Source organism: Lycorma delicatula, chromosome 8, assembly GCF_047948215.1.
Source record: "Lycorma delicatula isolate Av1 chromosome 8, ASM4794821v1, whole genome shotgun sequence".
Classification (NCBI taxonomy): Eukaryota; Metazoa; Arthropoda; class Insecta; order Hemiptera; family Fulgoridae; genus Lycorma; species Lycorma delicatula.
Window position 1 is genome coordinate 27,381,866 of NC_134462.1, and position 6,089 is coordinate 27,387,954.

Sequence of the window (6,089 nt, forward strand, 5' to 3'; positions counted from 1 at the left end):
GCAAAATATTTTAATGTTATTCTGCCACTCTTCAATAGCAGTCCATCTTAACCTCTTTCTTTTTCCTGTTTAGCCTCCGGTAACTACCGTTTAGATAATTCTGCAGAGGATGGATATGTATGAGTGTAAATGAAGTGTAGTCTTGTACATTCTCAGTTCGACCATTCCTGAGATGTGTAGTTAATTGAAACCCAACCACCAAAGAACACCGGTATCCACGATCTATTATTCAAATCCGTGTAAAAATAACTGGCTTTACTAGGACTTGAACGGTGGAACTCTCGGCTTCCAAATCAGCTGATTTGGGATGACGCGCTCACCACTAGACCAACCTGGTGGGTAATCCATCTTAACCTATTTTGATAAATGATACTTATACTTTTTTAAGCTTTATAATTATTCAGCATGTATAATTTTTATCATCATCAAACTGAGAAACAAAAATGTTTCTCTTTCCTATAAAAATTTTATGTACACAAATATTTTGTTTTACTATAAATTTTGATTGAATGTGGCTCATCCCAGTACTCAATAGAGGTATTGAAGAAATAATATTGAATGAAAAAGTTCATGACTTAACAAATGAATTTTCAGAAATTTTTGTGAAGATTATTGACTAAGAAAAGGTATGCATAACCAATATTTAATAATTTATTTACTTATTCAGAAACAGCAGGCTGACTGACCAATAACAGTTACTAATGAATGGTAATGAATTCTTGTGGCATATGAAAGATACTCTGACTCCAACCTAGAACCTCTGCATGAATGGCATAAGTTATATTCCACAGAGATCCGTAAAGTATAATACAAGGTGATTACAAATGATATGTACACTTTCAATAACTTATTAAAAACTTATTTTTTATGAGTTGAGATGATTATGTAGAAGAATTGTTTAAGTTTTTATTTAGAAATATTCAGTATGTGTCCCTTTGTAACACAATGGATATCAACATAGTAGTTAAATTCCTCCCAAACACATGCAAGCAAATGCCAATCAACAGAAGCAACAGCATTTGTGATATGTTTTTTTAAGCTGTTGATATCAATAGGAAGGAGCGGTACAAAAACTTTGTATTTTACATAATATAACATAATAATATTTCCGCACAATTTTCCACACAGGTCAGTTGAGGAATTTTCAGTTCTAAACTTGCTGATCTAATCAATCTGTCTGGGCTATGTTGATACACATCATAAACACAATCAATTTGTTCTTCTGAAACAGGAGGTCTTCCAACACTTTTCTTTTTACATAGACACTCTGTGTTCTGAAACCGTTTATTCCAGTTGTAGATTGATTTTCTTATTGGTGGTGATTTACCGTATTTTGTTCTGAAATGTCACTGCACGACAGTGATTGAGTTTGTTTTGGCTAATTCGAGTACACAAGATACTTACTATACTTCAGTAGTGGCCACTTGCCAGACTGGAAACATGAGACATCAATCAACAATAAGCTTTTTTTTCAAGTTTATGTTAGTATTAGCAACATAAACTTTAAAAATTCCCTGTAAAGCCATATAATTTACTGTATTCACATACTCCAGTTTAATCTTATATATTTAATTTGTAATCACCCTGTACTTTGTTTTTTAAAAATATTTAAACATGGTAAATGTAAGGAAGTTTAGAAATAATTAAAAGAAAACAATCTAAATTTCAATTTGTGTTATGGATAATCTATCTATTATTACTTCATAATTATCAATGTAGTAAGTTACATAATAAAACAATTTGAATGATTGTCATATTTTTAAATAAAAGTTCACTTTTGAATTGCAGAACATAATTTTAAACAATACCTGTTTTGTTACACAAAAAAAATATCACATTTACTGTAGTAGCATCTAGTAATTACTAGACAGCTTCAATACTTATCAGTAATATTTTATACAGGAATTGAATAAATTTAATTTTTTGTAAGAATTATAGGCAAAAATATTTTTCTTACCAATTTCTGTTTTACCTGATGTTTAATTTTTAAATTTGAAACAGTCCAGTAACTAATGTATAACATTACTTAAATGACCAATATCAGTTTGAAAAATTAAACAGGAGTTGGGGAATATATAGTTTGTTGTAGGGCAACAATTTCACCTATTTTGAGTTGTTTTCACGATTTATTAAAATGAATAATTCTGAGAATTACAACAATTTAATAAAAACATTTTTATTACTGCAATTTTTTAGAATATGTTAATTTAATTGCCTTTTGGCCCGTAGAAGAAAGGATTAATTATTATAAATAATATTCAAAGCGAATATATTACTCAAGTTGGTATCCCTGTGGAATTTCAAATATACCGCTAAGGGAAAAGGGAATTCCCACAGGGAAGAAGGGACATTCCAATATGGCAGCGACAGGCTACGGCGTCAATGACGTCACAATCCAAGATGGCCGACCACCGCCATCTTGGATCAGTGAGTCATTCCATGACGCCATCTTGGAATCCAAGATGGTGGCGTCCGCATATTGGATTCCAATACGGCGGACGTCCACCATCTTGGATTTTGACGCCGTATCCCCATTTCCGTACTACTCCCATACTGTGTCTCACAGACCTCCTAAACATTTTCCTAATTAACATTGTTGGTCAACATAATGAATCCTCATTAAATATTTGAATAATGCAACGAATAAACACCTGAAAAAGTGATTGTGAAATTACATTTCAATTTTAGGTTATAAGTGTATCTGAGAACATATAAAAACAAACATAACTTTACAAGATATGACTTTGGAAACACATTTTTTTTTGCCTTATCATAAGGTTGTCAGAAAGACAGTTGATGTTTTGCAGCTACCAGTTTTCTGAAGTGAGATTCAGTTGTAGATACTTGAAGTCGCAAATCTGGTTCCATATTAGGTTTACTTTTATATTTGTTTTTCAAGACGACTAGAGCAGAAAATGTATGTTCAGACAAGTATATTGATGGAAATGGCAGGCAGTAAGTGTTGTAATATCATATGGGAAACATCCATCATGCATCCAACCAAAATTCAACAGGGTCATAAAACAACTTTCAAACAGGAATTGCACAATAATTCTAACATCTCCTCATCTACTTTGAGAGGAAGGCTATTTTATTTTACCATGAAGGGGTTTTTCATCCAGTTATTATTTCCATTGCAAGAAAGAATTTATTCATTTTTCAATGCCATTGACTCAAGATATTTTTTTATGTTTTCAGTGATATCAGATGAGAGTTGATCATCATTCGTTGCAAGAAATTCACTGAAAGAGGGAAACAAATAGAATTCTTGATAAGCTACTCGGGGTGACCATAAATATAATTTCTTTATTGTTGCTTCAATCTTATCCTGAGCAAAGGACACTATCAAAGACTGGAACTTAGACCATTTAGAAAGCTAAAAATGTTAAATAAACAATTAAGATAAGCAAGCCAAAAAAAGTACCATGAACAATCTTTATCTTCATATTTGGAGTCAAGAAAAAAAATCCTCATCTCGTCAAACAGCTGATATAACTGTGTTAACACTTTACCTCATGATAACCTCTGCAAATTCACTTTTGAATGTAGCAGCAAATGTTCATGTCACTCCCATTTCTTGACATAGTGCAGCAAAGATGTGAGAATTAAGAGGCCGATATTTAATGAAATTTATTATCACTGCATCTTCAAGAACAAATTTCATATAAGTAGGCATATTACATAAGGCCAGTCCTTCACAATGAATACTACAGTGCATCAAATTCACAGACAGCAGCGCAACGGATTGAATGCGTGCCCAAGTCCCTTAAATTTTCCTACCGTAGCAGTATCTGTGCACAACCCAACACATATATTTTAGTTAATTCTGTTGCCTTTGATAAAATTATTAACAACAAACATAGTCTCACAAGTAGCGTGTAAAGGCAGTACATTGTAAAATAACATGCCTTCATAAATGTCATTTTTACATTCTTACCTCACAAGCCATAATAGATTTACATTGTCTGAAATGTCAATCCTTTCATCTATTTGCAATGCAAAATATTCAATTAATTGCACTTGTTCAACTAATGTGTTATACATTTTCTGCCATTTCATTAATGCTTTTTATTTTGTTATTTGATAATGATATTGAAGACACTTTGTACATTTATCACCACACAATTAATTATTATTCACTGATGATAGTTATTTGCTGCAGGAAGAATTAGCTTATTTGGCTGCCTTTTTTTAACTACCATATGAGCAATTTCACATGAAGCTAGAACAGCAATTTCTATTTTTGAACATAATGCAAAACTCTGTTGATTTCTTACACTTGTTTAGTTTTACAAGCCTACTTTGAAAAGATTCAGATGTTTTATTTGCACAGTCCCTATGTTTAGTTTGTGCCGCCACAGTTTTGAAGGTGTCGTGGACTCATTTGATAGAACTTCATTGCATAACACATGGCTTTTTCTTCCTGCCTTTATCTAACACTAAATCCAAATAACTATATAAATACTTTCAACGCTTCTTCAATTGTATTAGCGATTTTGAAACACTAATGAATTGCTGTCTTCACAGTTTGGATGCTTTAGTGAACCTGATTTCAACTAGCAATCCAGACTGTTCAAAGAAAAATTAACACAGCACCAAGTGTTGAATTTCCAAGAGAATGATTTACACAAGTCCAAGCCAAAATCATACTACAAAGAAAATGTATAAAATACTGCCAAGTGGCTACAAAGTACAAACAAACTTGTTAAAAATTGTTAAAGGTTGGGTGTTAACATCTGCAAATAAAAGATAGCTACTAGGAAAGAATGAGTTATTCAACTCTACCCAAATATTCCTTTATAAAAATTCTGAGGCTAGGAATTCTTTGGACAAAATTAAAACTAATCTTACAAACTGAGAACATGATAAATTGAAATTTATAATTTTATTTTGAAAATACAATTAATTATTTTTCTTGTTAATAATTTTAGAACTGATGCTCTCTCAGACCCTAGGTTGGGAACCACTGAGCTAATGAATTAAAATGTTTAGTTTATGACTCAGTATAGCTGCAAACATAAGATGTGCATAACATTTTTATATATTGTTTTTTTTTTGTCTTCAGTCATTTGACTGGTTTGATGCAGCTCTCCAAGATTCCCTATCTAGTGCTAGTCATTTCATTTCAGTATACCCTCTACATCCTACATCCCTAACAATTTGTTTTACGTATTCCAAACGTGGCCTGCCTACACAATTTTTTCCATCTACCTGTCCTTCCAATATTAAAGCGACTATTCCAGGATGCCTTAGTATGTGGCCTATAAGTCTGTCTCTTCTTTTAACTATATTTTTCCAAATGCTTCTCTCTTCATCTATTTGCCGCAATACCTCTTCATTTGTCACTTTATCCACCCATCTGATTTTTAACATTCTCCTATAGCACCACATTTCAAAAGCTAATCTTTTCTTCTCAGATACTCCGATCGTCCAAGTTTCACTTCCATATAAAGCGACACTCCAAACATATACTTTCAAAAATCTTTTCCTGACATTTAAATTAATTTTTGATGTAAACAAATTATATTTCTTACTGAAGGCTCGTTTCGCTTGTGCTATTCGGCATTTTATATTGCTCCTGCTTTGTCCATCTTTAGTAATTCTACTTCCCAAATAACAAAATTCTTCTACCTCCATAATCTTTTCTCCTCCTATTTTCACATTCAGTGGTCCATCTTTGTTATTTCATTACTTTTGTTTTGTTCTTGTTTATTTTCATGCGATAGTTCTTGCGTAGGACTTCATCTATGCCGTTCATTGTTTCTTCTAAATCCTTTTTACTCTCGGCTAGAATTACTATATCAGCAAATCGTAGCATCTTTATCTTTTCACCTTGTACTGTTACTCCGAATCTAAATTGTTCTTTAACATCATTAACTGCTAGTTCCATGTAAAGATTAAAAAGTAACGGAGATAGGGAACATCCTTGTCGGACTCCCTTTCTTATGTTCTTCAATTATTACTGTTGCTGTTTGGTTCCTATACATGTTAGCAATTGTTCTTCTATCTCTGTATTTGAACCCTAATTTTTTTAAAATGCTGAGCATTTTATTCCAGTCTACGTTATCGAATGCCTTTTCTAGGCATTC